Source organism: Alligator sinensis, unplaced genomic scaffold (genome assembly GCF_000455745.1).
Source record: "Alligator sinensis unplaced genomic scaffold, ASM45574v1 scaffold109_1, whole genome shotgun sequence".
Lineage (NCBI taxonomy): Eukaryota > Metazoa > Chordata > Crocodylia > Alligatoridae > Alligator > Alligator sinensis.
The window spans coordinates 733,955-756,020 of record NW_005841852.1 but is presented as its reverse complement, the minus strand read 5'-3'; the positions used below and the strand labels follow the sequence as shown (position 1 = coordinate 756,020).

Genomic DNA, 22,066 nt, shown 5'->3' with positions numbered 1-22,066 from the left:
AAAATAAAACAGGAATAAAGGAAAACCTTGAGTTGCATTCCTTCTGCTCTACTGCTGTTCTGGTTTTTTTCTTTCCTCTGTTCAAAGTTATTACTGGAGAGTATTGAAAACTGATGGTTAGAAAGAAATCCCCCTGCTTTCTTTACTACACATCTGCTACCTTAGACTTGACACAGCAGAGTACACCCAGCAGTAGGGATGGGAAGGTGCTAAGATCAGCTCTTTGTGTCTCCTTAGAAAGCTTGTCCCCATGGCAGAATATTGGAGAATGGCATGTTCTGTGTCACTTGTAAGGCCCAGGAGTGATTGTCTGTAAGAAGCTTAGCCAAATGGCTTGGGTTCACAAATGCAAGTCTCCAGTGTAGAGAGAGACCAATAGAACTTTTTCACCAGCCGGTAGGGATTCAAGTGTCAACACCCTCAGACCCAGCTATCTGGAACCAGTGGTTCTATGTAGGATGCAATTTTCAGTGCCCCATAAACTGCATAGACTGCTGCCAGTTTTCCCAGAGGCAGGGAGTGGGGCTCCAGAGGGAAGAGGCACCATTCTGCATAACTTCATACACCTATAGTTATTGTTTAGGAATGGGCAACAAACGTTAGCCACACATGAATTATACCTGGGATTGAACCAAATACTACCCAGGAATTAATAGCACTTTGAACAGAATATGATCTGTAATTAATGATCATTCTGAATTGAATACTGTAAGCTCTGCAGCTACTGCTATGCTAATAGTTTCTCATTATCCACACATTGTATGGATACTGCAGATATATTTGCTTAGTGTAAAAATGTTATTTGTATAAATGCTCTTGAGAACTGATCTGCAAAGTATACTACATGCAAGATTTATTCCTTTTACACTATCACCTGAAATTAAATCTGACCTAAGGAGATTATTGTCCAAAATTTAATTTTACAATTAATATTTATTTGATGTTTATATTACAGTAGAGGCAGCATTGTTTGTATAGCATGCAATAGATCCCAGGTTTTGTATGCTGGGACCTCAAGAAGATCATACATTTGATGATCTAAATGCCTAAGAGAGAAGACACCCCTAGGAGCTGACTGGTGGCCTAGTGGTTATGGTCTGCATTGTCATGTTACAAGAACTGAGCTTTAGTCCTGGTTCTTGCTCTTGCTTTAGAGAAGTTTCAGAGAGCTAGTCAAGGGGGCATTGGCTATTGCCATCAATAGGATTAGCATTAAGCCTAAATATCGACTAGAAAACAAGAATGCTCTATCACTGCTTTATTGTCATTTTAGGAGCCCAGAGTCAGGAAAAGGTCCTGTTACTGTTACAACTTGCCTGTGGATTGTGCCAAAAAGCATTTGCCACAGGGCAATTTTGCATGTTTCCCGTATGGCTTCATTAGAGCCTGGAATCTAGAAATGAAGTTGGATAACTCTTAGTCCTCTCTACCTCAATCACTGAGAACAGAGCTTTGGATAGTACTCAAGAAAGGGATCTTTATGTTACCAGGCCCATCCGGGATGGTCAGAAAAGGAGCTGTCATTGAGATCCAGCCTGTGTAGCAGGGTACAGTTTGGATAGTACAGCAGTCAGATAAAACAGTGATGAGTGAAGATACAAATACAGCAAGACAGATTAGATAGGTGGGAAGGAGCTATCGGTAGGTTCAGAGCTGCCAAAGAAAGCAGCTCTCAGAGTGAGAGTGTGATGCCAACACGACAACAGGGAAACATAACATTACCATAACAGAAATACTATTGGAGTTCTGGATCAAGCCAGTGGAGTAGAAAATGTATGGGTGGGATAGGGAAGGATAAAACAGGACTATAAAGGATTCTGTAGGTTTTATGGCCATGACTATGCTATAAGAAAAGCTTGCACAGAAAAAGTGCTGCCTAAAAAAGTCTAGTGCTATGATCACAGGGGATTTAAACTCTACAATTGTAGCTAGGAAAGCCATCACAAGAGCTACAAGGAAGAATACACAGCCCTGGAGTTTGCTTCTGTTTTCCATGTAAAACCATGTCAAACACTCAACCAGGCGGGAGACTAATCAGAGCCTAATAAGCAGAAGCAAGCCAACTATGATAAATACATGGTTGTTATATAGGGGCAGAAGAGTTGCCATACCAAATTAAATTAATGGACAATCCAGTCTCCTATCCTGCGTCTCACAGTGGTTAATGTTGGTTTGCTTCACAAGGTGTAAAACTTCCATACTGTAGCTGATTGTCTAATACTGTTCTGGGGGGGGCACTATCTCACTCTGCCGGTGATTGTGTCACTCTCTGAAGTATGAGGATTGATAGCTCTGGTAATTTTACCCTAACTATAAACAGCTGTTTATTTATGAACATCTACTCCTTTACTTGTCTGACTAAACCCTTATTTAGTTGCAGTATTTTTCTCAATAATATCATGCAGCAATGAGTTCCACAGAATAATTAAGCATTGCATAAATAGCATTTTCTTTTAGCCAGTACCTAATAGTCGTTGAGCAGCAGCTCTTTGTTCTTGGGTTATACAGCAGGGTTAAATGGCATACCTACTGGCTGGCACTATGCTTTTTATTATTTTATATAATAAAATCACCTAACTAATTTTAAGATTGAATTTAGTAAGTTTATTAATGGGATAATGTGACTTGGTGCCCAAGAGAGGCACCAAGTGTCCCAGGAGGTCCCTCCATGTCCTATGTTCTATGTCACATGCTTGTGGAACAGTAATATTGAGAGAGAGTTTAAGTATTGTTGTCTTTATTGCAACAAGTGCTTTCTTACATTCTTATTTTAAAAGGCAGCTATACTCACTTTCTTCTGCTTTTCATCTTAACTCCATCTTCGCAGGCTGTGTTTCTCTGCTCCTCCTCTCCCCCTGCAGGTGTTTTCATACTGGTTGGTTCCTTGGGCAAACTACCTAGCTGTTTCACAGTATCATGATGAGTGGTGGGTAACTAGGACACTAGCCTTGGCTGCCCACTTAGAGGGGGTGCAAGAACAACAGCTACAGCCACTGCTGACCCAACTACCACAGCTGCCACAGCCACCCGGCCCTGCTGCCACTCTTACAACTGCTGGTAGGGCACAGGCCCTGGTTGTTGCACTTCTGCTTCACCTTTTCTTCCCTGGGCATTCTTTTCCCACTGGAGGCTGGGAGCAGCTCCTGTTTTTTCTCTTCCTTTTAGTAGAAAGTGGACAGGCCCCTTCTTATCTACAGCTGCTCTTACAGATGTTAATGATCCCAACTGGAAAATGCTGCTTTACAAACAGCGTTGCTGACAGCACAGCAAGAAGAGGTCAGAAGTCCTGGCCTTTGCATGCTGAATACCTATGTGGGTGCCCAGTAGAAGGAACCAAACTGGTCTGAACAGCTTTCAGAGTGCTGCTGAACATGTTTTATAGCCTTTCGGCACTTCAACAGGTGCTGTGGGTACCCCTTGGAAGGCATACAGGAAGCAGTGATGGTGGAACTTTCCAAGGAACAGCTGGAGCCAGTGTATTAACAGAAAGTTCACATGGTGTATGTTGTCACAGAGGGGCTTTGGGCATCAGAGTGCTGTGAGATGGACAGGCAGCATGGTGAGGACAGTGCTGCAGAACTTTCAGGTGGATTTGGAGAACACTCCTAGGACAGTCCCCATCTGGAAGGATGCTGGTAATTAGGACATTCAGGGCTGGGGGAGAATGGAACCTTTAAACAGAAATCTAGCTCCTCAGCTTGTGCAAATCAGTGGTGCATCAGATGAGGGGCTGGCTCACAGTTCCCTGGGCAAAACCAGAACAGGATTAAGAAGGACAAGGAAAGTGCATTCATTCATATGGGCATACTATCTCAAACCAGAACAGTGAGAAGGCAACATGGTTAGACTGATGTGACCTCAGAAAGCAGGTATTCCATGCCCTTTGTGTGGGTTTTGCTCTTCAGGACCAGTTACAAAACCAAATATTGATTTATTGTATTTATACACCTGCTCAGCAATTTCTATTGGATGTGTCCTACTCACAGTCACAGGCCTGATAGGGACTGCATCAAGCCCAGTCCCTAAAAGGAGATTTTAACTATTGAAATGATCTTCTAAGTCAGGGGTGAGCAATTATTTTGGGTGGAGGGCCGCTCACCAAGTTTTGGCAAGCTGTTGAGGGCCACGTGAGTAGCTCCATCCCTTGAAAGGTATTCCGCCCCTGGTTGCCATCTTGGGGCTTGAAGTCCCACCCCCTGGCCACCAGAAGTCCCTCACCTTGCCCCTAGAAGTACTCCTTTCAGCAAGAGGTTTTCCCATCTTGGAACCAGAAAAATACCAAATTATATTCTAAAAAGCGAACATCTAAAACATTAATTAATTTGATTTAAAAAAATATTTTTGGCCTGGTTTACATGTGTTTCTATAGTATGCATAGAAGTGATTGTATATAATAGTTTAAAATGAAATCTTACTCTTGTATATTGTGGAGGGTATAGGTATGTCAGGTGTGGGGAAGGGTGTGGGTATGTCTGTGGGGGTGGATAGGTGGGGTGTGGAGTGAGGGAGCATGTGGGTATGCGTGTCGATATGTAGGGTGTGGGCGAGTATGGGATTTGTGGTGGGTTATGTGGGGGGGAGGGTGGCTGGGGTGTGTGGGGGGCATGGGGATCTGCGTGTATGGCAGTACAAGGGGGGGTGTGGGTGTATGTGTTTGGTGGGGTGTGCATGTGGGACTTGCCCTATGAACACACACACACACCCCCGTACCTGCGCAGCCCTCTGTTCCCTGGGTCCACGATGCAGCTGGGAGCCACATGGTGTTGGAGCAAGGTGTGGGGCAGGGTTGGGCTCCTGCCTCCTGCCGCTGACTCCCCCTACTACTGCCCCAGTCTCCTGCCATCTCTGACAGGCAGCCAGAAGCAGATAAGTATTTTCTGAATTTTTTAGGGGTCCCATGAGCTGGATAGAATGGCCTAGTGGGTCAGATCCAGCCTACGGGCCATATTTTGCCCACCCCTGTTTTAAGCCAAGTAATGGGGGACTGGAATGATCTTCTAAGCAAAGTAGTAGGGGGGGGGGGGGGGCAAAGAACCTGAATTGCTTCAAGACTGAACTCTGTATAATTTTGGAAGGGATAGTATGGCAGATTAGTAAATTTCGGTTCAGCCATCAGCATGAGATATGTGGAATTGTGCATTTCCCAAGGTGGAGTACAAAGGCACTTCTTTGCAATGTGGTAGATGCCTGTCAGTCCCATACTTCAGGGCTTTTGTTGATCATCTGTAGGAGCCTGGAAACACTTTCTGCCCCCCCAACATTAGTGCTACTGTCTTTGTTTTTTCCTTCTTTCTTGAAAGCATTAGCTAAGGCTAGTTTTAATAGGTGTCCTGGTGCTCCTGTTGGTGCTCAAAAAGCTCAGATGTTCCTGGCTAGAGGATCTTGCTCTTTCATTCTGGGTAATTCTGATCACCAAAGTGGGGGTCAGGAAGACATTTTCCCCTAGGTCAGATTAGCAAGGACTATGCATGTGTGTCTGGGAGGGGTTTTTGTCTTCTTCTGTAGCACAGCATGGTCCTTTTCCTAGGATCCTCTGAGCATCTAACCAATTACTTGTTTGTCTTTGCAGTGGCAAGGCATTGGCAGTTTCTTCACCTCCCTTACATCCGTTTGACAGGTTGGAAAGTGTTCCAGATATTCCCAATTTTGTGCCTCATGCTTGTGCTGGAGTGTTTGAAGGGGTGATTTTGGAGATTCCTTAGATAAATGGTTGCCTGTGAATACAGAGAACTGCAGGTACCCCTTCCAGTCCTACTTTTTCTGCCGTCTCAGGCACTATGGCCTATAATCCTTTTCCCAAATTAATCAAACACTATCTTAAAAACAGTTAGGCTCTCTCTTACTATTCCCCCTGTGAGGTGGTTCAAAGACCTCAGTTCTGTGATGGCAAGAAACCTCTTTCTAATTTTCAGTCTAATTTTCTTTATCCATGGCCACTTCATTGCTATTTGTTCTTATGCCAACACTGCTCTTCTGCCAACATTATTTTTGAGCTTAAATCTCTCTTCCCTCTCCCTGCTGTTCACTCCTCCCCAGGGCTGAGGAGTGATAGGACTGCAGTTTGCTAGACTAAACAAGTCAATTAGCTCCTCACAATCGGTGCTCAAAGCTAATTCCACTTCTGGGCTCTTTCACACACTTCCCTCCTGATCCCAGTATTCCTTCCTGTGAGATCCATGCTGCCTGTTCCTTTTCTGGTTTTGCCAGAGGTTTAGGAACCATCTGAGGTTTGGGTTGTGATCTTAGTGAGACTGTCCTTTACACCCTGGCTGAAAACAGATGTCACATTTATCCAGAGATAAACCACTTCATCCCAGGACAAAGTGCAGTTATTCAGATTCCCATGTCTGTGTCCCAGGAAAAATCCTAATAAAGTTTTCCAGATAAGATGTAGTAACAGTTTATCCCAGAATATTGCAAAGTATGCCTGTACATTTATCCCAGGATGGCATCGTTCAATCAGTGGCAGAAAAAACAGTACTGCATTCAACTGCCCACTAAATCCTGATTAGAAGGGCAATGTGTGTATAGACTGTCACTGGGTGTGCTCCCCTAGCTTTCCCCTTCCATGGGGTAATCCACAAAGCAGTGGGAGCTGAGACTTTCCAGTGCCTCATCCTCACCTTTCCCTGGTGTGACCCATGCATGGCATTTCATGGAGGCTGCCCTGCCACAGACAGCCAACCAGTTCCACTGGGTGCGGTTTCAGGGTCTTACCCAGGACCCATCTTCAGGCCTTCCTGATCTTACTTGTCCCTCCTTGGGCTGCTCCCTAGATGTCCTACACCCATCCCGAGGCCCCTGGCCCTGGCTTCATCTTGCATCCGAGTTCTCCATCTCTGGCCCCCAACTCACTCTTGGACCCCTTTTCTTGACCCTTCCTCCTCAGACAGCTTTGCCATCATCATCCTGGGATGCATGCCCCATTGACCCCTTCCTCTCAGCTGTGGCCACACAATGACCTTTGACCTCTTAGGCCCTGGCCTCGCCTCAGGTCAGTCAAGAATCATCATCCTGGGATGCATGCCCCATTGACCCCTTCCTCTCAGCTGTGGCCACACAATGACCTTTGACCTCTCTTAGGCCCTGGCCTCGCCTCAGGTCAGTCAAGAACTCCAGGCTCTCCTGGTTCTGGCAGTCTCTGCAGTGGTGCATTTCGTGCTTTGGCCCCTCCTGGCCCCACACAGGCTAGTTGAGATGCCCAGGATCAGTCCTCATCTCTGTGGGTCCACCCTCTTGGGCACCTCCATAGATCGCTTCTTCTCTCTGCACTTGCCCTGAGCCCTCCATAGGCCTTCCTCCACAGCCCCACCTTCTCTTGGTTCATCTGGACCCCTCAATAATCCCACATACTCTGACCTGCTTACTGGGTTAATTCAGACCCTCCACTGGGTCTCTTAAACACTCAGTCCCTCTCTCATCTAGCCCCTCAGTAGGCCCACCAACTCTCAGCCCATCTCCCAGGGCTTGCCTGACCTCTCAATAGGCTCCTGTGCACTCAGCCTCTCTCTCTCTCTCTCTCTCTCTCTCTCTCTCTGGGCTTATCCAGCCTCTCAACAGGCCCCAGGTACTCAGCCCCCTTCTCAGGGCTGTGGAACCCACACTGGGTCCCCAGGAATCTCCTCCATCCCTTAGTTCAGGGGTAGGCAATTATTTTGGGTGGAGGGACGCTTACCCAGTTTTGGCAAGCTGTCGAGGGCCGCATGGGTAGCCCTGCCCCTTGATAGGTGCCCCGACCCTGGTCACCATCTAGGACACAGGCTGGCACGGGGCTGGGCTGCACAAGCAGGGAGAAGGGGGAGCTGGCCCGGCTCCATAGAGCCCCTGCCAGCCGGGACGCTGTACTCCTGCTACCCTGCTCTGGGCTCCACCGGCGCTGGCCCCGGGAAACTGGTATGGGCCCCGTGCACCTGCTCACTCCCAGTGCCCCCCCAGCCCTGTGGTACAGGCAGCAAACACTGTCCAGTGTGACAAACAGGGGGACTGCAGCTGCTGCCACTGTGGCACAGCCCTGACAGGTGAGCCCGGAGCCAGTGTGGGGCCCAGGCTGGCAGCAGGGATGGGTTACAAGCTGGTGCTGAGCACAGGGGAAAAGCAGCCCCTCGCCTGCCCTGTGCCCAGCACCCCGTGCTGCTGCCGCTCGCAGCCCGCGTGGGGCTGCCTGTGCCTGCTCAGGACAGCCCTGCGTGGGCTGCAAGCACCTGCAACAGGGAGCACTGGCTACAGGGTGGGCAAGGGGTCGCTTTTTCCCCGTGCTCCGCACCAGCTCCTTCCCAGCAGTGGGCCCCTCCTTCCCCCACCGAGGCTTCCGCACCGGGGCAGCCACTTGGTCCCAGGCCAGAAGCCCCTAATGGGGCTTCCAGCAGGGCCAGGCAGGCCCTGCAGTTGCAGCAGCCCACCAGGCTTCCCCTGGGTCCCACTACCCTTGGTTCCTGTTATTTTTGACCAGAACCAAAGACAGAGAAATATTAATTTTCAAAAAATTTTAGGGACCCTGCAGGCCAGACAGAATGGCCTCGCAGGCCTGATCCAGCCCATGGGCCGTATTTTGCCCACCCCTGCCTTAGGTCCTACCCAAGCCTTCAGATGTTTCTCCTTGCTGGTACTCAGGAGCTGCAGCCTTTCTGCTAGATGATGTTCCTTCACCAGCTTCCACAATGTTACTGCCAGCCCAACGCTCAGGGTCTGGGGTCTTATATCCTGTCTACACCCAGCCCTCTTCCAATCAGGTGACTCCCTAGCCTCACCTGGATCAGCTGACTCCACAATTACCTCTGATCCCCACCTGCCAGTGGCTCAGCAGGCTGCCTGACCTCTTAAAGTGGCAGGCACATCAAGTGTCCTGCCACATACACCAATCCTAGATACATTTTTATAGGACAAACAGAGGCACAACCTATTCAGGGACAAATACAACATCTGTTCCTAACCTATTCAATCACCATCAGGAGGAATGCTTTTCCAGAAGTCCCAGAAGCCCCTCTAATGAATGGCTACTGTAATTGCAGTGGAAATTCCTCCAAGACTGAGCTGATTCCCCCAGGCACTTGTATCAAAAAGATGGGTACCAAAAAGTTATGAGGCACCTGAAGGTTTCCACCAGAATCTACTTAGAACACTGCAGCTGGAAATTGCCTCTGCTCTGTCATCCACCACAATTAAAAAGGTGCAGATGGCTCTTTTCCATCACACCACAGATGTGCACAGGGCTCACTAATGTCCCTTTTCAACAGAGAATCTGTATTTCAGGGCTGTATTAAGACTAATGGAACTCTGTATTTTCATAGCATTGTGGCACACACCTGAAGACTCTATACTTGAAAGCTCATTTTAGCATTTAGATACTCATCTCCTTGGATTATATCCTCAGATTCTGCCAATATGTTTGGTGACAGGTTTTTTGCTCTTCTTTGTCCTCATTGTGTTTCAAACCTAGTGTTGTGGTAGTGCCTCGAGATCAGCAGCAGGTACCATCTCAGAAACGGATTGTGGTTTACAAGGATTTATATTTTAAGCCTGCATTTGCCCATTTAATATACAACACTGGCACTCAGCAGGGCATGATAGGAGAGCAGTGAAATATCTTGCATGGATTCAGAGAGGGGACTTTGAGCCTTGCTTGGGATTTGTGCTGAAGGCTTCCCTAAATTAATCCAGCTGTAAATAGGTACTTGGGAGTCAAGAGTAAACAGACATCATCTTAGCCAAATCACTCTTCTTGGCTAGAGAGTGGTGTTGTGCCTTAATCATACTGTCCAACTGGATTTCTTGGACTTGAGAACAAACCTTTGACAAGTGCTTGGTGGCATTTCAGAAGGGTTGTCTTTCTTCTCATCCTTGTTCCTGGTCTTCTCTGAAAGCAGGGACTATGCTTCAGCCAGAACTGCATCAGTCATCTTAAAGCAAAAAAGCAAGTAGTTTCTCATGCATTCTTGGGGAGTACATGCATTTTGTGGGTCCCTGGCCTTGCTTGGTTACCTTTGCAGGGCTGCACTGCACGTGGTATATACAATCCACCATGGGTACTGTGCTGCCTTTCCCTGCACCCCACCTACCCATGCTATTTTTAATATTTTGTATTAATTAAGTACTGCTGAAAGGTAACATACTGACAGTTATGGAGACTCTGGAGATTATCAGTTTATCCTCAGACTATGTGTAGCATGTGGCAATGCAAACTCCTTTACAATGTCCTATCATTCCACCTCCAGAGGCATCACCCAGAGATTAATTTAGCCTTTATTAATGTTCCATCTTGGGCCCCCTCTCATGTCAGCAAGAAGATTCATAAGTGACATCTATAGCATCCCATGGACATCTATCCAGATGAACTGGGCTCAGACTAAACATTTTCCACAAAGGTCATTAATTACAAGTCAACTGTCGCAAATAGACTTGGGTCTCATTCTCCTCACCCAGATTCCAGTTTTATACCAAGGTGACTAGCAGTGTCAAAGCTGCTGTACTGGCATAAAACTGGATGTAGCATGGTAGCAGGTTCAAGCCACAGGAGGTAGTCATGATAACCCCTGGTGGCTATGTGCCTCCTGCCTGGCTGTCTCTAATGTTGCCCTCCTTTAATTGCTCACCTACCATGCCTTGTTGTTACTGAGATTAAGTAAGGCCTTAGAGAGAGCCTAAATCCAATCAGATCATCAATGGGTCCCTCCCAGACCCTAGTCTCAATCCAGCCCTTATGCTAAATAGGCCCTCTCAGCCTGGCAGTGCCCCTGCAAGGCACCTATAGCCTTAAGACAAATGATATGGTTCCGTTCCTCCCCTATACCACACTTCAAGCTTTGTGGGTATTATCACCTCAGTTGTTAGCTTCTCTCAGCCCCTCTCAGGACTCTCAGACCCTCTGGGTCTCTCTGCCCTCTTTTTCTGGGTCCTCAAACCCCTAGCCCCTAACACAGTCCCTCAGAGACTGTAGACCCTCTAATCCCTCACTCCAACTTTCTCTAGCTGGCAGGTCCTCTGTTAGGCTCCCTGGCTCAGTCCTTTCTCTGGACTGGGGAACCCTCTGTATTTCACTTAGCCTCCTTCTCTGGGCTGATGGGCTCTATTCCCTTGCCCTCTATACTTCACTCAGCCCCTTCTCTGGGCTGAGGGACCCACTGTATCACTGTTCAGCCCTTCCTTTGGGCTGGTGGGCTCTGTTCCCTTGCTCAGCCCCTTCCCTGGCTGGGGAATTCTCTGTAAGCCTTGAGTATGTCTCCAGCAGGGCTCAAGGCTTGTAACTCAAACAATAATACCAACATAAAACAAAGGCCCCTTGCCTGCATAAACCCTTTGTTTTCTGCCCTGGGTAATATTCTCTGGCTCCCAGGCCTTCAGAGTCATTCTGCTTCCCCTACCTTCTTGGGCCCTTCAGGAGTACTTCTACCATGCTGCAGAGAACTCCTGTCCTCAGGCTCTCAGGGCTAGACTACCTGACTGGCTCAGGCACTGGACTTATCTAGCCCCAGCCTGGCCCTCTGCTGATCAGGTGAGCCCCCGTTGGCCCCTACACCACCTGGAAGCTGCCTCTCAGGCATACCATAGTGCCCTGCTACAAGCGCAATGGAGAATCACAGCCTAGGGAAGTTTCTCTATTACGTTGCTATCAAACCCATCAGATTCCCCCATCCTTCACATTCTTGGTGCAGGTTTGGCACCATGGTTCCCCACACACTTGGCAGTAGGGTGGCCATCATAGAGGACAGTCTAGTTGTCCTCTATCCTTGGTTGATATGAAATTTGACACCTTTATGTCCTCCATTTTTCGCTTCAAGACAGAGGACAGAGTAGCAGAAACCATAATGTCCTCTGTGATGGCCACTCTGCTTGGCAGCTATGTTGAACCTTTCTTTCTCCTCCTGCCATGACATTCTGTACTCATTATATCCACGTTACTTATGCTTTTCCTGTTCCATCTTGTTCTGCATTCAAGGTTCCTTCCTTCCTCTTTCTCCAGTGGTTCAGTCCTTCTCTGTATAAAAAGGCACTTGCCCTGGGCTAGTACTGCATCTCTGAGCGACAGTCTTCTTTGGGCTCAATCTTGATGTTGAGAGCAGGATTTGTCTATTAATTTGATCCACTTAATCCAAGCTCACGTTTCTTCTAATTAATCATTTGCTTTGCAGAAGCTGGACATGGATGCTAGGGCTTTCCACTTACTGACATTTGCATCTGTTCCCTCTACCGATTCCTTGCTTCATATAAAAAACCTGATATCTTGCCATTTCATTCTGTTTAGGGTCAGATGCTTACTAAATGCTTCAGTAGCTATTCTAGTGCCTGTGGCATTATTGCTTGGCAGTGAATGCTGTATTTCACTCACTTCTCATCTCTCCCCAGGCAGGAGATAGAAGGCCTTTATTTTCATAGCCTCCTCTCTGGCCTCTGTAGTCAGCTCTGGGTACAGATTTGGTTCCTGCTTTCAAAACTGAGCTAAGATTTTTGCAGAGAAGGTTTGGCATTTGGCAGTGTCAGCCTGGCATTCTTCACAGCATTGTTTGTATCTGCCAACTTCTGTTTTAAACAGAGTGTCAAAACACTATGCCTGATTCTCTTCTCACTTATACTGGTGCAAGACAGTGTAAGACATGGGGATTGAGTGTCAAAAGTAGGTCCGTATGTTAGAGTTCCAGGTATTTACTGTCCTAATTGCCTAGATTACCAAAACATTCGCCTCAAATTTCACAGCTCTACATACTGTTCTTAAATATATATATATATATCCCTGTGCTTGCTTTCCTCCTCAGACCTGAAGAAGAATGCTTTGCATTCAAAACTTTGTCTAACTTTATCCCAACTATACAGTTGGTCCAATAAAAGATATCGCTCCAAAAAAATCCTTGCCTCTGTTATTTATTCACAATCTATCCTCTTTAACCCTCCCTACCTACTTTTTCTTCTCCTCCTCTTCTTCCTCCCCCACTTCCTTCCCCTCACTTAGCTGAGTTAGTGAAACTACAGTGATCATTTTTTTCTAAACCCAAAAGTTAAATAAGATTAGAAAGTTAGTAGTAGCAAGTCCTTGAAACCTGCCTATGCTGGGACATTTGCCACTTCAGCTCTATCTATACAGTTTTGCTGCTCCAGTAATGCTACTGTAGCTCCCCCTGTGGACTCTAACTATTTAATGTAGCTTTCTTCTCACTGTCCCCCTGTGGCTTCCTTCTGTCTTAAACACCCTTCCAAGAAACAACAACTAACTCAAAAAGCAGCTTCTGAAACAAGGGGTTTTTGCCTCCAAGTGTCTCTTTGCAAGCCTGTGCTATGTGGCACCATCTCTATTTTCTCTCTGTAGTGAGCACGCTATATGGTCTCTCAGACCTAGTGCCACTCCCACCTGCCACACTTCGTGATGCCCATGGTTCATAGGAGTACCTCACAGATGCACCTGGTCCAGCATCTTCTGCCACTCTTCTTCACGGCCCCCCTTCAGTTTAATTTGTCCAACAGCTACCCCAGCCTTTCCCACTGAAGTGCTTCCTAGCTCTTCCCAGCCAGAACACCCTACCCAAGAGATCTCTACCCATGAATTCTTTCTTCATTAGTGGACAGTCCACCACTCTCCTCCTTCCACTGTTTGTTAGCTAACTCAGGCATCTGAGTTAGCTAACAAACTCCAACAAAACTCCACTGTCACCCTGATCCACAGCTTTCTCAGACCCAGGCAGGTCGGTAAATGAACACCTCACCAACTAGGTGTTCTTCAGCCTTCTTCCAGTAAATCCTATAAACTCCCCAAAAGAACTCCCAGCTTCCTTTTCTTATTAGGCCCAGCTGCCACCTGACTCTCCTAATTAGGTCCAGCTTGGAAGCAGTCATCCTGTCATACAGGGACAAAACCCACTTTACTTAATGGGTCCAATGACCCTGTGATGCCCTTTCACACTGTAACCCGGGTACACCCAAGGGTGTGCCCTATTCTCATTCAAATGGGATGGGTAGGCAGGAGGGGGTGCTGTGAGAGGGATGCCAGAATTTCAAGCAGATCCCTCTTTCCTCTATAGAGTTAGCCCAAGCCCAAAATTCTTAGCTATATACAATTTATTGAGTTATAATATACATAAACATAAAACTAAATATCATATACATATATTTACATTATGAACATTAACATTATGAACATTAACCAATAACCAAGGTCAAACCTGTGCGGGCCGGGAGCGACCCGAGCCCTTTTCCACTCTGCACGCGGGCTGTGGCCAGCAGCCCGGGCACGCCGGGTCGGAGAGGGAAGGCCGTCGAGCTGGAATTAGGCACAAACGCGTATCGGTAGTTTTAAAGATTGTTTACTTACACCGAGATGGCAGTGGTGTAGGCTGGAAAACTTGCTTGAGTTGCGGTTACAAACAGACAACACAGACGGTCTCGTGGAGGTTGCTAGGCTCCACGGTGCAGAGCTCCGGATGCTCTGGGTGAACAGGCCACCAAAATAGAAATCGTAGATACATCTTATAAAAGTCGCGCTCGAAGACGGGAAGAGGTGGGCGGTGGATCAGGCCGCCACGCTCCTCTGGATCTCACACGGGGTTTCTATTACCCTGCCGTGCACCCAGAGTCACGGGGAACGAATTTGCATACCGGTGGCGGGAACTCTTTTGCACCGTGCATTCCTCTTGCAACATGAGCAATGCACCCTGCAAAAGAAGTTGCAGAAAAGGCGGGAAACTCGTCCCTGCACCGGGGTTTTCCTTTGCAACAGGAAACACTCCCGTGCAATGCTCTGCAACTTGGCGGGGATAATTCTGGTGCCGAAGCACACACACAATCACGCCTTTTGGGTCATGACAAAACCTTAAATAACACTGTGGGGAAATCACTCCCAACCATAACCCCCAGAGAAAACAATATATCCACAAAACCCCCACAGCTTCCCCACCCCACAGTGGGGAACCTATACTCAATTAAAGGGTCATGCAAAGTATAAGAGTAGAAATGTGATTTTACTCCTACAGAGGAACAGTTCCCTCTTTCTTTAATGCAGAAAGATAGGCATCAAATAGACCCGTATCCAGTTAGGGGACCTAGCATTCCAAGAAACCAACAGGGTGCTTTTCAAAAATTACTCTGTCCTATGATAACACTATTTACCCATCACAATAAAACAATTTCAGCAGCATCAACACAATACAACATTTCAATTACAAAACATAAGGCGTAAACATGAACAATCTTAATAACATCTATTCCTTAATATAGTCCCTGACCCATGGCAAGAGATAGTCCTCCTTCCAATGGGGTCCCTTAGGGTGTGTCTAGGAAGCACCTGGGGCCCCTCCCCTTAGGGCCTTGACTAGGCAGGGGGGCTGCTCACCCAGCCCCTTCTCTGCGTTTTCCTGCCCCAAACGTCTTTCCTCTGCAGGACCCAAGGGCCCAATGACTCACGCTCCCTCAGGTGGCAGTGGTCAGGGCACAGCTTGATGGGGTCTCCTCTGCTGGAGTGCCTCCAGGCCTCTCCCGCGCCGCTGGGTTCCTCCACACCCTGTGCCCTGCTCTGGGCACCGAGGGCTCAGCTCCTCTCAACTTCTGCACCACCACTGCTGGCTTCTGAACCTCACACTACAGCATTACTATTTCCCTATGCCCTGGCTTCAGCACTGAGGGGTCTTTTAGCACAGGCCGGGCCCTTCAGGCTCCGTCCGTTCGTCCTCATGCCAGGTGGCTAACCCAAGCAGCCTCCGCTGCTCCCTGGCTCCCAAGGCTCGGGCCCATTCACTGCCCTGCGCACTGTGGGACCTGGCCGCTTGCTGGGAGATGGGGCCTCAGCTGCCTCACTGAGGCCACCAAGGCCCTTGCCCCATGCGCTGCCCCATACACTGTGTGGCCTGCTGGCCCTGCCGGGGTTGCAGGCTCAAGCTGCTGCTTGCAGCTCCCAAAGCCTGGGCTCTGTGCACCGAACTGCACACTGTGATGGGCCCAAGTGGTTTCACAATGCTCCCAGGGCTAGGTCTCCCTGCACCATCCCCGTGCACCGTCAACAGCCTGAGCAGTCTTGCACCACTCCCGAGGCTGCTCCTCCAGTGGCGGCTTCAGGAGCCTTGGGCCTATTGCCTACTGGGGGAGAGCTCCCCAGCTTTTCTTGGCTCCCCTATTCTTGAGTCCCTTGCCGCATCTGCCCAGCATGCTGAGCACGCTGGGCTTTTATTTACACCAGAGGCCCTGCCCCTGAAGTCTGCCAGACCTGCAAAATGCAGTCTTCAATCAGGTCAAGGGACTCCTCACATCCTCCTCCCCCCACCCTCCGCTTTGAGCAGGGGCAGGGCAAGCCCCTGCCAGCTGTTACCTGATTGGTGGAAATGTTCCAACAATCTGAAGTGTCCTCCAAGCCAGACTTGCCAGGCAAAAGCAGCGAGCCTGCCACAGCATGAAATAGTAGTTTTTGGGAAGGGCATTATATAGGTAAAGCTAGAGTGGTATAAATAAACTTACCTATGCAGATAACCCTCTCGTAAGTCCTACTTAGACAAACAGAAAAAGGGTTCATCATTGTGTTCAGCTTTCAGAGGGAGAGCTTTCAGAGAGGGAGCAGCAGAGAAGCAGAAATATTAAGAGTCTGACCCAAAGCCTATTGAAAGATTCTTCTTCTGTTGCCTTCAGTGAGCTTTGGATCAGGATTTGAGTAACTTGTCCATGGTCATGTAGAAAATCTCTGGCCAAGTTAGGAACTGAGCCCAGATCTGAGTCTTGGTCCTTGCTTTTAAAACCTGAGTCATACTCTCACTGATGAAGAATATGTCCCTTGAAATCATTCATTCCAATGACCAAAATGGTGTGAATGGGACATGAGGAATCTGAGAAACAGAGTGGGATGCTGCCCCTTTTTTTCCTGCTACTTGGGTTTGTTTCTTTGAAGAGTATGAATCTGATGTTTTCCATAAGCACATACTGTAAGTCACTCCATGGGCCTCCCCTCTCGGTTGGGGACAACTTCTGGACTCCCCAGATTGCTATGGAAATCCTGCACCAGCTGCCATGATGGCTGTTAAGGAGGTCTTGAGCACCAGTGTAATTTGAGATATATAAGCCTAGACCTGGAGACCAAAGGTTGGACTCACAGGAAAGACCTGAGCCTACCCATATTTCCTGCTACACCTTAATTACTGGTAGCACTGGAGGGATTTGTGGGGTTTGGGGGAAGATGACTATTCCTAAACCCCCAAATCAAATCCCACCTATGAGTGCCATTTAAGATTGTCATGGGGTGCCATGCAATATTAGCACTGTTAGGTGGGCAAACACCTTCACCTGGGTCACAAGGTAAACCCAGAGGTATCCAATAGGAATCCACAACGTCAAAACTATTCTGATCTGTTGTGATCTGAGTTCTTTACAACAGAAGAATTGCTCTATTATTTTTCCATATTCAACAATTAAGTGAAAGCTGAGAGCTGGCGTTTTCCAAGGGAGCCCTGAGTCTAGAAAGAGTGAGAATTACTGTTCCCTAAGGGCCCTGCAAACCACTTTTGACTACTCACACCACAATTCCTTTCCTAGGGGAAGTTGTGTTCAACAGCAGGAGCAGGGGAAAGTCTTTGCGAAGATTTGGCTGTGATTAGGCAAGATGTGAAGCTACTGAGTTATTATCAGGATGCATCTATTATTAGCAGCCCAGCTTGTGGTCACCCCCCACATACCACTACCTAAATATAGTCTACCCTGAAGGACAGATGCTGCCAGTCCACATCTGATTCCCCTCGCATTCTGTTCCCAATAGTCAGGCTGAAATCCCTCTAGACACATCCATAATCACATCTATAATCACTTTGTCCTTTTGTCTCCCTGGCACTGTAAAAGGAAAATTTGACTGACTCCCCTCCCCTCCTGTCTCTTCTTTCTCTCAATACCTTCTCTCTTCCTTGCTTCTTCACTTGCTGCCCTAGCCAATTTTTTTTCTTCTTCACCTGCTTTCCCTTTTTTCTCACCTGCTTTCTTCTTCCTCCCTCTGATCCCATAGGATAAATTAGAGGAACAGAAAGGATAATGAAATAAATGTTAAAAAGGATGTATACATAGGGATCTGTAAGGGAAGTCATTTTTACCCTTCATGTTGGCAACCATGGACAGAAGGAGCAGAGAACAGCAGCCCAGACAGTAAAGGATTTGGAGGGAGAGTTGATGGAAAAATCTGAGTAGAACTATGCAGACATGGAGTGGAAAGCCCAGCTTTTGAGGAAAGACAGCTTGGTAGTTGGCCAGTGGCTCCGAAGTGGGTTTAACTCCCTGCTCTGCCACAGCCCTCCCTGCAAACTTAGCCATGTCACTCACCACATCTGCATACTGTGACAGGAAGTGACACCCTTGGCATACTGCATGGCTCTGCACAGGCTGTTGCCTTACCTGGAAGTGCTGTAGCAGTGTTCATGCAGCCTTGTCATTCCTGCCCTGGAATGATACTGGAACAAAGCACTGTGTAGACATACATTGTTTCCACTTTAGGAAGCAGTCCATCCAGAGCAACATGGCACTTTTGGGGTGCTTGGCATAGTAAGCTTGCTGTGCATATGTGCCCTAGATTACTATGTTGCCACACCCAAGTTAGCTTTAAACTGGTTACCTCAGCTATAGGTAACTAATTTGTCTGATACCTGGGGACCTGGCAGAGGAAACATTATGACCACTAAGGCAGTTTTCCTAGTCGCTGGGGATAACCGCTTTTCTGGCACGGGGTAGTACCTGCAGAGATAATGTATAGTTAACCTCCCCCTTTCTCTTCCAGTGGGAAGTTCTTGGCTTTATGCCCACTTTATGAAAATGGGAGACTCCTCCCTAGCTTGCTTCTGTGGCCATACAGCTGAGTGCAAGCAAAACTCAGGAGCATCCAAACCCCAAGCCTCTGGGCCTGAGCTTGCATGTAGGATGCCTGCCAAATGATTTGGAAATATCTGAAGCCCCAGGTGGGGGTGGAGGATGTTTGCTGGTAGTCGGGACACATATGGTTCTTGAATGACTCATGGATTTGCAATTGATTTGGCTGATTTGGCTTGGAACGAACTGCCCAAGTTAAAAACAAACAAACAAACAAAAACAAAAAAACCTGAGTGAAGATGCGGTTGGTTGGCCCATCTTGAGTTCTGTGCTGCTGTGGCTACACTGCTCACAGTACCTCAGCAAGCTAGTTGGGAAAAGCTCAGGTGTATTTGTACAAGCTGCAAGTGGTTTCAGTACAGACGCATCCAAAGTTTCCATTGCTCACAGCCCACCAAGGCTGCTTCTGAAAGTGGAAGAGGCTCCCAGTCCTGATCCTTCTGAAGGACAGTGTACAACACAGATAAGGTTTCTCTTAACATTTTAGTTCTCCTATCATTTCCCATCTCACCTAAGAGCTGCTCTCCCACAGCCTTCTTTCTAGTGCAGCACCAGGCTCTTTGCCCAGTTAATGGTGCTACAGTTCCTTGGATAATCAGCAGGGGGTATGACTCTGACAAGCAGAGCAAGTTTTTTCGCCTTAGTGGCAGACTGACCTTCATGCTGGGCAGCATGCCGGCACAATGCAGTCAAAGCATTACTACCGTCACACTGACTGAGACATTTAAGCCAACATGTGGCTTTAAAGGTCTTCACAGTGTTGTAGTAGGGCCACATAAAAGCTGATAAGTTCCACGCAGAGGCAGATCATCTGAGATGTCACTGGCCCAATGTGCCAGGATGGTGGGGTTGTGGAATTAGTCTCCTTCCTTACTGTGTGACATGCATTTTCTTCCTCTCCCCAAAATATCCTTTGCTGCCTTCATCCCCCTTGCTCTGTTCTCTCAGCAATCTCAGTGGAATTCAGGTGGGCTGCAGTCATTAAAGCTGGTCTCTGAATACCCTGTTCCTATCTCTGCTCCAAAAAGGGAATTTCTAAACACATATGGAGTTGAATTTGGGAGTCTTTCATCCTAATTTTAAGCATTTCTCTTCCTGGGTTGAAAATTGGCTTTTTTTTTTCCAGTGAAAGAGGGTGATAGGAAAAAGCTGGAGCCCTCTGGCCAGTAGAGAAAGGGCTGGTCTATGTACTCACACACTGGCTCTGAGATTGCTATACTGGGTTTAGATCACACCTTTGGTTATTCTGGGGCAAGCTTGTGTGCAGGCCAGGCCAAAGTCTTCCAGGGTATTCGGTGCTAATGTCTGAGTGAAAATCCCTCCCAATCACAGCTGAGTCTGCTTTGGATTAGGTTCCTCACAGCCATCTCTGTCCATTTCCACACCCCCATCTCTGAACCTGGCTGAGCTGAGAGTGTGGAATGCACCAAAATCTACTCATATGCATCCAGCATGGTCATCCCTGTGATCCTGTAATGCAGAGAGGGACCATTTAGGGAGACAGACAGACAAGAGCTTATTGGTTCCATCTCCACCACATCCCCACATCTAGCTGGCACAACTTGACATGGAGAAACAGTCAGATGGGAAGTGTGACCCCTTTGATCTCTCTGGCATTGTGTACTGTAACCCATTGTCTAACCTTGTGGTGCTCTCTCTCATTCTCTTTCTTATAATGGCAGACCTTTCATCCAGTGCTGAGCATGGAGCCCTTTGTCATGAAATAGTGAGTGGCTTTGCTGGAAAGGCCCTTGGGGCGGTGGTGGACTCCCCCATCATTGACTGATGTGGTGTCTTGGCTGGCAGGCACATGACCTTTCATTTTCTATCTCTGTATACAAGAGGGGCCATAGGATAAGGAAGACAAGGTTCTTTGGGTGAATCTGATACCTTTTATTAGACCAACTTAAATAGTTGGAAACAAAATTTCTTAACAAGCTTTCAGGTTTAAAAACCCTTCGTCGGGCTGAGGAAGCATCTGCAGTTGGTGTGTGCTCTTCCTGTATGGAATGAATAGTAAAGAAGCCAGAGGCTGGTATGAATGCAAGAAAGGCAGCCAGTGAAGATGTAAATTGAAGCGTCAGTGGGTGAAAGACATAGGATAAGGATACTGATAAGAACAGGAGAACTCCCTCTCTCCAGTGAGTTACTGTGAGTTGAGGATGTATTTGGTAGCCATGTTGGTCTGAGACAAAAAGAAATGAAAAAATCTAGAACCCTTTTATTAGACCAACTAGGAAATTGAAAAAAAATAATTATTTTTCTGCAAGCTTTTGGGCTCACATGCCCTTCATCAGGCTCTGGGAAAATTAAAGATGGTAAAAAGTTCCCATAGGTAGGAAACAAACTTAATTTTTTACAGAGGGACCTGGAGATAGAAAATCTGTCCCTCTGGGTCCATGAGACTGTCTCTGTGAGTTGTTCTGAGTTGCTCTTTGTTGTGTAGATCAGGTAGGATTCCTTCTCTGGAGGTGTCAGATGGCAAGCAGGAAGGTTTAAAAATCTTTCTTGTTGTTCTGCAATGAAGTTAAAAATCCAAAATTTGCTAAAATTCAGCATTTTCCATGTTTCAGGGATGTATTTGGTAGCCACGTTGGTCTGAGACAAAAATAAATGCAAAAATCTAGAACTCTTGATTCAGAAATGATACCTTTTATTAGACCAACTAGGAAATTGCAAAAAAACATTCTTTTTCTGCAAGCTTCTGGGCTCAAATGCCCTTCATCAGGCTCTGGGAAAATTAAATATGTGAGCTGAGGAAGGAGATAAAGAGGCCTGATGATGAGGGTTTGGCTTTTGAATTGATGGATGTGGCAGCTGAGATGAGCCAATCCCTATTTTAAGCCTGCACAGGCAAAGCTCAGGGATGAGTCTCAGGAGCTGCAGAAAGATAAAGAGCCAGCAAGCACACAAACAACTCAGAGCACAAACAGTTCCCCCTGCATCTCTCTGCTCTGCTCTTGGGCCAGCCCAGGGAGGACTGCTCCTTTGCCCTCTCCAGGCAGCCTGGAGCCCTGGGAATGCTCACCCCAGAGATGCAAATGGCCTGATTCTGAGGACAGGCTGTCACTGTCAAGGGAAACTCCTCCTCAGGTCCCCAGCCACTGTCTTTCAAGGGAACTCTGACAGGGATGAAATCTCCTCACATGACCTCCCCCTTTTCCAGGGCTCCTCTGGGGGTACTGGGATGTTATGTTCAACTCAATCCGGTTTCCAAAGGGATGGGGCTACTGCCAGCCTTGGTAAGTCAGGCTGAAGAGCAGTG

At 47.5% G+C, this 22,066-nt stretch overlaps 1 protein-coding gene across 1 annotated transcript in view; it reads left to right on the top strand.

The window, feature by feature from the left end:
- SYNPO2L (synaptopodin 2 like) overlaps positions 1-22,066 on the top strand; it is a 49,420-nt gene that overhangs the window by 956 nt on the left and 26,398 nt on the right. The gene's annotated exons all lie outside the window — the stretch shown is intronic.